Source organism: Sipha flava, unplaced genomic scaffold (genome assembly GCF_003268045.1).
Source record: "Sipha flava isolate LNK unplaced genomic scaffold, YSA_version1 289_pilon_pilon, whole genome shotgun sequence".
In the NCBI taxonomy this organism is placed as follows: domain Eukaryota; kingdom Metazoa; phylum Arthropoda; class Insecta; order Hemiptera; family Aphididae; genus Sipha; species Sipha flava.
This window is the reverse complement of record NW_020272960.1, coordinates 602,176-612,154: the sequence shown is the minus strand read 5'-3', so window position 1 is coordinate 612,154 and position 9,979 is coordinate 602,176.

The window sequence follows — 9,979 nt, the reverse complement described above, 5'->3', positions numbered from 1 at the left end:
AAAAAAAAAAAAAAAAAAAAAAAAAAAAAAAAAAAAAATATTAAAATGATTGAAAGCGTGCATATTACAAATAAAATTATAATGAAAATTAAATAAAAGTTATTTTTACAAATTAAAATTCAGAAATATAATTTTTTCAAAATTATTACTGTCCAACCCATTCTCAGTTATCGTCTGGACGGCTTTCGAAAATGTTCTTTCACATGGAACTGATGTCGCCAATATACACAATTTCTTTTTCATAATTTGAAAAAGTCTAAGGTAAATATTTTTATTGTCTCTCCACCATAATAATATATCTTCTGTTTGTGGTATTAACGGTTCCAACATATATTTATCAATTTCGACGATAGCCGCTGATCTTGGATTACTACTTTGTACGAGGCTGTTGTACTTTATAGTCGAAATCGTTCCAAATTGAGTCATTATTTGATGTTGGTGGTACTAAAGTTTGATTTTGGGTTTCAAAATTGATGTTACTGGCTTTATTAATAATTGATTTTTTCCCTTCCATTATTACTATTTTTACGATTTTTAACAATTTTATATAATATACACTATACATGACATAATATGTGCTAATTATTGATGTAATGTGTGAAATATATATTTATTTTAATACCTACTTAATACTTTTGTTTTTTTTTTTTATATATTTAAATACCTATTTATAAATAATAATGATTAATCTATGTTATGTCAGTAATAATATGATTAATAACTTATTAAATTGAGCAAAAACAAATCAAAACAAAGAATAAAAAATAAAAGCATGAATAACTAATTTATTTATGAATGAAGAATAATTTTTTATTCTGAATAATTGTGGTGTACTGAATAAAGAATAATATTATTCTGAATAGTTTTATTCGTGAATAAAACAATTATTCAGAATAAATTTATTCGTTAAAATCATGAATGATATTAATTAAATAATGATATTAAATATAAAAGTATATTTAATTTATTTTTGTCAATTATTATAATATATTATGTATTAATACGTATTACCTTTATATATATTATTTAAGTCTAAATAATAAGCCTATTATTATTACACATCGTTATTTAGAATTTAAATGTTTTATTTATTATAGGGAATAACAAATAATGAATAACGGATAATAATACAAATTAAAATAATGAATAAAAATAAAAATCAATAATAAAATTAAGAATAAATCAATGAAGAATAATTTTTTATTCAAATAATCAATCGAATAATATTTTATTCGTATAATTCCTAACTTTGTTAATAAGACACATTCAAAAATTTGTTTATTAAAAGTAAGTAATAAATGTATTCTTTATAAACCTATAGGATATTATATCTATACGGTTTAAATCGAAAAATAAAAATAAAAGTAACTTTACATTTTTAAACTTCATTAACTAATAAGAACTTCCTACTTATAAGTTATATGTAGGACGTGTTTATTAACTATCAATTTTTTTTGGGTGGAATTTACATACCCCCCCCGCATATTCGTACCAATACACCCCTGCCATTAACGATATTTTCTTTTTGTAATTCTCATAACTTATAACTTATAAATAAAGCAATTATATTTGTTCATATTTGTTCAATAAAATGCACATACCACGTAAAATATGAATTTATTGTCAATTTATAACTTATGTATGGTGCATTACTACTAATGTTTCATTGGTATTCACCAAAATTATTTTTGATGAGGCAGTTCATACGGGTTCCGCGCCGACAATATTCGACGTATTTTCAGAAAGTATATTTATAAATTATAATTGGTAATCTTATTTTGGAGATTATTAGTTAATACATTTATTGCTGTTTTAAACATCCTTTTTATATATATTTTATTTAGATTACCTAGTAATTTAAGTAAATTTTACAAAAATAAATAAATATTCCAAATCTATTTTAATGATGGTTATAAATATTTTTTCGTGACAATTTCTTTTATATTTCAATCATTAATCGTTTTCTGTTATGTTATTCTATATTAATTTTAATTGTTTTTCGTTTGTTTCGTTATCTGTTATCGATTTCAATCGCTTTTTGAATATTTAACGTTATACTTATAACTTTATAAAAACATTTTGGTGCCCTGATATAGACACTAAGTATCGTTATAAAATGATCCGTATTAAAAATTTGAAATTTTTTTCTCACTTATGATAGATTCCTTAAATATGGATTCTGGGGGGGGGGGTGATCGGTCCCTTCGCTCCCGCCTAAAATACGCCCATGAGTCGAGTACTCTTGTATACTTAATCGTTCCGAATAGTATAGTGTAAATAAGAAAAATTGTACCGATTGTACCGATGAAACAAGTATTTTGGAATCGGTACTTTATTGTAACTGTATCAATTGGAACGATTCACAGAAGGAAGGATTATTCTCACCACTATTGTGTGGTGTGTGTGACTAGTGCAGCGGTTCCCAACCTTTTTAGTAGTGAGGACCACTAATTTAATATAATATGTTATATTTAGGGCCCGTTATTCTAGGATGTTGTGAGCTTTGTCAACAATTTAAGGTCGACATGTATGTAAAGATAGAGAGCGTACGATTACGATACTTGCGATTCAATCAAAAAAAGCTGCGTGTGGAAGATTTTCAAAATAATTGTTAGATATCGGTGATGGGAAAGTTACTACAGATGAAACGGGATGCATACAATTACCGACCCATTTCTGCACAATCATTGATTCGCAAGATGCTGCCTCTCATTGACCAGATATTTCCAAATGTACACAGACAATACACAATTCATGATTGGTTGGCAATAAGAGCAATTTTAGCAGCAAAAAAATGTGGACGTCGACAAATTGAATCTCAAGATATAACAATTGTTACCAGGAGATTTAGTATTATACAAATCTATTGATATAGTTTGCGATGCTACTGAAGCTGTAAATTATTCAACAGTTTTTAAACTCATTGAATTTACCAGGCATGCCACCGTATAATTTACAATTGAAGGTTGGTTCTCCGGTTATTTTGCTTCATAATTTGAACCTACCACGGTTGTGCAACGACACGTGATTAGTCATTAAAAAATTAATGTAAAATGTTATCGAAGCCATAATTTTAAATGGCAAATTCCGAGGTGAAAATATATTTTTACCGCGAATTCTTATTATACCCACAGATGTGCCAATACAATTTAAACGCCTTAAATTTCCATTTAGATTGGAATTTGCAATGACTATCAATAAGTCTCAAGGTCAAACGATGTTTGTCTATGGCTTAAATTTGAGCACATGTTTTTCACACGGACAATTATACGTGGCGTGCTCTCGAACCATTCAGTTTGTTTGTGTTGCCGAAAGATGGGATAACAAAAAGTATTGTATACCCCATAGGCGTGTCCAGACCTCCATGGCTGGGGAGGCCAGTTATAAAATTTAAATTTTTTACTTACTACAGCGATCTATAATCTATATCTATATTTGTGACTTATTTTTGTTGTATGGAAAGTATATAGCAGCTAGATTTTTTTCGCCCCGCCAAATTAAAGATTTTTTTAATCTTAAAATTGGTTTCCTATGCTATTACAACTATAAACTTATAAATAAGACCTATTAACTATTGTACTACTTAGTTATTTTTTATAAATATTTTATCATGTATAGATAAACCTTCTCTACACATCTTATTACTTACAATTATTACACAATAAACAGTTTTTTATTAAAATATTATAGATAGTAAAATTCAATAAATTTAAAATTTAAATTTACCTTCTACTTAAAATTACCTTTCATTCAGCCACGGATATAGATATTATATATATATATATATATATATATATATATATATATCCATGGTTTCACTATTATAAGCCAAGAGGCCAAGAACATCGCTGGGGAGGCCGGTGCCCACCCTGCCACCCCCGTAGACACGCCTATGGTACACCCTGTTGCATTAAGGGATTGATATTGTATTTTAGTAATATTGTCATAATAAGCGATATATTTAATTTTAATAAATTATTAAAAAAATAAATGTTTGATGTTTTTTTATTTTTATATTTCGTCACCGTTCACAGTACTCCATACCTCTTCCACATATATACCACATTCTTACACGCCTATATTAAATTAGTTATTTTTTTCTAGCAAAATATTCTCTAGAAATAATATATATGACAAAACAACGTTTGTTGGGTCAGCTAGTATATATATATATATATAAAATATGTCTACAAACAGGTATTTTACAATATTTGATCTTATTTTAAATTTAAATTATTATATTATATTTCATTGTTATGTTATTTTTACGTATAAATGATAACTCCGTATGCCAGATACGAGTATTAGCTTAGTTGGCATACTTATCAATAGTAATTTGTTGTAAATTATATTTAAAAATACAATGTAAAACTGAATAAAGATAATAATAATATTGAGCATAATTAAATTTTCGTCAAAACCAGATTATGATCTCTGTGGTATATCGTCATTTATTCTAGATATACCTGAAAAAGCTGAACCATGTCGTATTTGGAAATGACGATTTGAAGTGTTGAAGGAAGACACTTCCGAAGTTTATAAAGTAAACCTTCGTGCTAGACTCTATTAAATGCTTGAGATATATCAAGAAAAACACGGGTTCAAATTATGTTTCTTTTCTAGTGAGGATGAAGTGGCATCCACAACTTTATAAACTTTATGAATTATGTTATGCTTAAAGCGAAATCCAAATTGTGAGTGAGGAAAAACATTTTTGAATATAATGTGTAATGATATCCGTTTTAGGATGAGTTTTTTGTATATTTTAGAGAAAAAGGGCAGAAAAAGAAGGCTCATTGGCCTAAATGAGTCCGGGTTATCAGGTGGCTTGTCTGACTTACCGAAAATAATAATGTAGAAAAATGTCTATAATATTGGAAAGTAAGAATGCTTTATGATTGACTTAATTATATAAGTTAGTAAAACTATAGATTTTTTTGGTGGGCATTTAATAACTTCCTCTGTTAATAAGTTTTAACCGGATGATCTTTTTTATTTGGGTATTTTGAAATTGCGAATTTTACATCATTTTGGGTGTTATATTTTTCCTGTTGGTTTTTTGGCAAGCGAAGAGTTCAGATATGCATTGATTTGGTCACTGTGTTGGAGGTGTAATATGAAGGTCTGTGGCTGAAAAATATTAGATCAATATCTCTGAAATTATTCCGCTTTATCAGTATCGGAGATTGCTAGAGTATTATTGATTTATTTTAGAGATAGAGAGGGATTTTTGAATTTGAGTAATTTTTTTATTTCTTTCTAAAGGTTACCATAAACTGTAGAAAGACTTATTAGTTTTTATTCTAGTTTTTTGGATTTTAGTTTGTGTAAGGTTTTTTTTTAAAGAATAAGTTAATTTATTGTATAACCATTTATGGGATGGCAAACGAGTGTATTGATATTAAACTCGTGCTCTGCGTTTTTTAACTATAAGAAAACGGACTTGAGTTGATAGTATATGAGAACTGGGGTGCGTTTGAGTGGAATTAATACAAATTAAAAATATTTATAACCATGGGATATAAAATAATGATTTTTTTTCTCAGTACCTTTGTACCTTCATTTATGACTTTTAAATCTATTTTTTCTTCTGGGGGGGGGGGTTCGAAATCCGGAAATTCCCCAGACTTTGATTATCAAACAAAATTAGATCATTCATTTCATTCAAGTGGTTTGGTACATTCCAAGTGAACTTAAGAAATTAAAATTTATCAATACTACATTTCAGTCATGTTAAAATTGTAAATATTCCTAATATACTAATTGTCAGGGACGCCTAGAGAGGGGGTCCAAAGAGGGCTGTCAACCTCCTGAGATTTTTTATGTTAGTTACAAAATTTTTTCAAATTTTATTCAGTATTTAAATTAATATTTAATAATGACTTTTTCATTATGTTTCAGCACTTTACACTGTTAAAAACATGGATTAGAAATAGGATGGGAAATGAACGACTGTATAGCAAGGGGTTAATTAATATACACTACCAAAGATGTGATGATAAAAAAGTTTTTAATCAACAAATTTATGATCTAATTAATTTATTTGCTTCTAACAAAAGGAGATTATCATTATAATATACAAAACGTATACTTTTTGAATAAAATAATTAAATATGACGTATATTTTATCAAATAAAATTGTTTTTTGTTTAATGTTTATTATGTTTTTTCTTATAAATATTTTAACTAATAGTGTAATTTTATATTAACTTAAATTAGTTTCGATTTTTAGAACATTATTAATGATAGTATTACAAAATATGAACATATGAAAAAGGTAGTTGTAAATATTCTCATATTTTTTATTTATTTACAATTTTTTTGTCCCCCTGAGCTATATTTCTGCGGGTTTCCCTGCTAATTGTGGTTGACATAAGTAGTCTTTTTTGAAACGAAATAATAGTTTTTGAACTCAATATTATTCAAGTAACAGCTGCAGTATACAGGTTTGCAATTATATTTATATTTATATTTATATTTTATTGTATGTAATACAGTTGACCGAATATTACAGTGTTATTGAAATTTATAAGTAACTTGGCTATTCCGGAAGAAATGAGTTGCGTTTTTTTCGTTTTTCATTTGTTTTCTCTTTCAGCAGTAACAATAAAAGAAAACATAGCCAAGTATCTGCATGGGGAACACTAAGTTTGAGGAATTTTATGTACATATATATTGTTAACGTCTCCTATTGGTTTATACTATAATAATAATAATAAAAAAAAACCGGCTAATGGACTCGAAAAAGAAACTAATTAAGAGTCTTAATGACACGTTGGCTATTATAAAATTGACTCGTTAAAGAGGGAGATGTTGCAAATAAAAACACACACACACACACAAAACGGAAAGCGTAATTTTGGCTCGGAGACGACGGAAATTATTTAAGGAAGGGTTGTTTGTAATTAAAAAAGATTTACGACTGCAGAAAATATTTATCTCTTCCGTAGCCCTTCTTTCGACACAAATTTTAACCCTACCCTTTTGCAAAATATAGAAATATAGAGCACAGAGAGAGAGAGAGAGAGAGAGAGAGAGAGAGAGAGAGAATGGAATACGAACAAAGATTTTGCATGTACAATTTCGTTTTATTTTTGTACACGATATATTTCATTTCACTGACAAAAGTCAACTGACTAACCTCGTAATTTTTTTTAAACACTCTTATCGCGTTTTAGTATTGTTTCTCATGTTACGCTTGCGGTTTGGGCGACAAAGAGAAATATAAAAGAAAGCATTTTACACTATTTAACTGTGTCGCCGGAGTGTTGGTACGTTGTAAAGCCATTCTATTTCCACTCGTTATAATAATTACTCGACCTGACCAATATAAATGCATATGCATTTTCTCTTCTTTGAGTTACTATGTTACGGTAACAATGACTCAATGCACATGTCCTTATTTTTTGACGATTATCAATCCTCGAGAGATCTGAATTAATGCCACGTATTTTTCTGTCATTGTCTATGCAACATGTATTAGTATTATTTCTCCGTAATGCGAAATTGAGTCTGTGTGATATTTTCAATGTGCCTTAACCTTCACCTTTAGCTCAAAAATTATGGGACTTTGTGTCAATTGATCGCGAGCAATATCATAAAACGTATTGTTATGCACGATCACCGGTGTCATTGGTTGATTTATTAGTCGGTAACCGTCCGTTGCGTGATCAAACGAACCACGGTGAAAACACAGTAATGCCCTCACGTTGATTGTTATATTATGCCAAGTATATGATTTGTATTTTTTCTCGATATTTCTTCGATTTACTAATTTGATTAATTTTTTATCAGGTAAGGCTACTAAAATAACATGACATTTTGAGGTCTGCAGATGCACTTGGACTGTGAGACGAATATAAACTATACAGAATTTAACCTAATTATTCGAAAATTATTCCTTGAAAACTTAAAGGTCAATACTTTCAAGTTTACTTAGACCGGTCTTAGTTTATACAAACAGGATAAGCAGTTAGTTTATTGTAAAATTCGAGATAGGTTACCCTGCTCGCGCTATTGACTCTTGGACTTTGGTTGTTGATAATTTATAATGAAGGTTCATCCATATAAATCTACAGTTTCAAAACACGAGTTTGACTTATACTTTAAATATTAGAACGATACTTAAGTAAATAGGAAAAATAACTGCGAAACGATTTTATTAATTTACCACGAAGACAAAAGTGTGATATCAGTGTATATAAAATATCGTTGATTTTTCAACTTATTCTGGACTCTTCGGGCGCTCCGGGCCCACTTCAAATATTCTGAATCATTTAAATTTTATCAAATTCGTGGTACATATATTTTTCGATACGTTCAATTAAAATTATTTTGTTAACCGTCCTAATAATAAGGTGACAAAAATGTACATACTTATTAGAGATGTTCTGAATACCCGGAAATTACTCGATGTCATAATTAAGACTCGGCTCTTAATCGGTAATCGGTGTAATATTGAAATTTTTACTCGGCCATTACTCGATACCCGGTTTATAATCAATTTTCTACCAGAAACATCTCTAGTACTTATATTTTGTAAAGTTCAAGAGATTATTAAATTTGGAGTTATAATATAAAATATGAAGGACGGTGACCTGTTCATTGTGACCTTATTTGACTGCAAAATCATATTTTCGGTTAGAGTTAATTATTCGACTGTAATATTCGGTAAGTTTATAATGTCTTAGGCAATGTTATAAATGTAAAAAATGTTAATATTATCGAATCCTAGAATGATATATAAAATGTTTACAGCGTAATATAATTTTTTTTTTATATACAGGTACTGCATAATGGCGTTTTGTCGCTATATCTGGAGGATTGGTGCTACGCTGAAGCACAATATATAATATTATATATAATAACAATTTCCAATCTACTCGATTTAATAGCATTTGGTTTTGACGTTACGACAGGTTTTTGCAGATACGTATATAATGCCGATAATTGTGTGAGTTTACGATTCTTATTTTAATTTTAACTGCCTATTGATTGGATTGTAAAAAGGTGACAAAATTATCCCATCGTACGTAACGGTTGATGTTATGGCGTTTGCTCGGATTTATTATTATGCAAACGTGTGGTTTACGACTCTGGTCGAAATGAGCTTTCACGTAAATTTTTATTTTAATGACCGTTTTACTGGACGTTAACGAATTACCAAATAAATCAAATCCGATATTGCATGATTATATTGTGTCCAGATAAGTAGGTACATACCTATTTTTGAAGAAATATTTTACATACTGTATACCTTACACACGAACACACAAAATAAAATGGTAGAATGTTTTGAACACTACTCAAAAAAGTACCAACTAACCACCATAATATAACAACGAATTAAACAATACTTTGATTTCCGTCTAAAATAATATAACTCTTGATAATAATAAACTGCACTATATTTCGGGATTGCGAGGTGTAGCCAGTGTAGATATTCAAAGCGTAAATCGATTTTGTCATTTATAGCTGTACAAATACGCATTATGAAACTGTCTACAATGATAATACAAATATACGATTTATTTTCTTTCGATCGTTCAATTTAATACACAAGATACCTTAGAAGAATTACTGACAAGTATAACTTTTTTTTTTTAAATCTTAATTTTTGTATTTTTTCTTTTGGACTACTGTCATTGCAGTGGATTTAAAATTAAATTCTACTAATTTTATTTATATTTTGGTTGGTCTGATTTTTTAAAATTATTAACATTCTCCACGTATAATTTTTTTTTATCAAATCGATACTTTTAGGTGAAATTCATAATAGAGATTTTAGATTTTCACTCTTGATTTTTAGCTGGTTCATGACAGAATGTGTGTTGTGGTTATGGTTTCATGGATCGCTGGACGACACGTCACGATAGCCTGCAATACATCACGGGTGAACTGACAGTCGTAAGTCCTTTTACATTTTGCGACGTATTTTTTCCATTTTTGTTTTATACAACCCATTATTTTTATTAGAACT